This window comes from Suricata suricatta, chromosome 4, assembly GCF_006229205.1.
Source record: "Suricata suricatta isolate VVHF042 chromosome 4, meerkat_22Aug2017_6uvM2_HiC, whole genome shotgun sequence".
Classification (NCBI taxonomy): domain Eukaryota; kingdom Metazoa; phylum Chordata; class Mammalia; order Carnivora; family Herpestidae; genus Suricata; species Suricata suricatta.
In genome coordinates this window covers 67,464,892-67,465,919 of record NC_043703.1, presented here as the reverse complement: position 1 = coordinate 67,465,919, position 1,028 = coordinate 67,464,892, and the positions used below count along the sequence as shown (strand labels likewise).

General features: G+C 34.7%; 1 protein-coding gene across 2 annotated transcripts in view; it reads right to left on the bottom strand.

The window, feature by feature from the left end:
* N4BP2L2 (NEDD4 binding protein 2 like 2) overlaps positions 1 to 1,028 on the bottom strand; it is a 64,610-nt gene that overhangs the window by 6,043 nt on the left and 57,539 nt on the right. The gene's annotated exons all lie outside the window — the stretch shown is intronic.

Below are 1,028 nucleotides of genomic sequence, written 5' to 3'. Positions count from 1 at the left end.
TCTTCACTCTGAGAGGGATCTTGATCTCCTGGTGTGTGATAATGTAAAGTTTCAAATGAGTTTTCTCCCATGATTTTACCATGACTGTTCTGCTTTTTACTTCTTTTCCTGTTTCTCTTCTGTTTGTTTTTGCTGAACCTGTGCCCAGTTTTCTTCAAATCACTTTCTCTGAAATATAACAAAATTAATTATAACTAAGGTTTTTGTATAACACCAGCAAACTACAACATTATATTCTTAATGTGCAAAGTTACAAATCATTAGGACAAGAGATTCTAAAGTGTGCATGTACTGTGTAGTATATTACTAAACTAGTTTTAAAAAGAGATATGCTTTCTCTACATTAAAAATGAGTACCCTTTAGGGTGCCTGGGTGGCTCAGTCATTTGGGTATCCAACTTCTTAATTTTGGCTCAGGTCATGATCTTGTGGTTTATGAGTTTGAGCCCCGCATTGGGCTCTGCGCTAGATGTGACAGGGCCTGCTTGGGATCTTTTCTCTGCCTTTTCCTCTCCCTCTCTCTCAAAGTAAATAAACAAACTTAAAACATTTAAAAATAAAAATAAATGATTGGGGCGCCTCGGTTGCTCAGTCAGTTAAGCATCCAACTTTGGCTCAGGTCATGATCTCGTGATTTGTGAGTTCGAGCCCTGCGTCAGGCTCTGTGCTGACAGCTCAGAGCCTGGAGAGTCTACTTCAGATTCTGTGTCTCCCTCTCCCTCTGACCATCCCCTGCTCACTCTGTGTTTGTCTCTCTCTCAAAGTAAAATAAAGACATTTAAACAAAAAAATAACAATAAAAATAAATGAGTATACTTTGAGAAGGTTACAACTCATTTCCACATACTTGTTTCATAAACCACTAATTTTATGAAAATCTAATATTTTCCTTAAAAATGATTTATATATGTGAATATTTTATACATACATACACCTATATACACACACATATATACATATACCTACATAAACCAAGCTTTTATTGGTATATATATATATATATATATATATACATATATATATATATA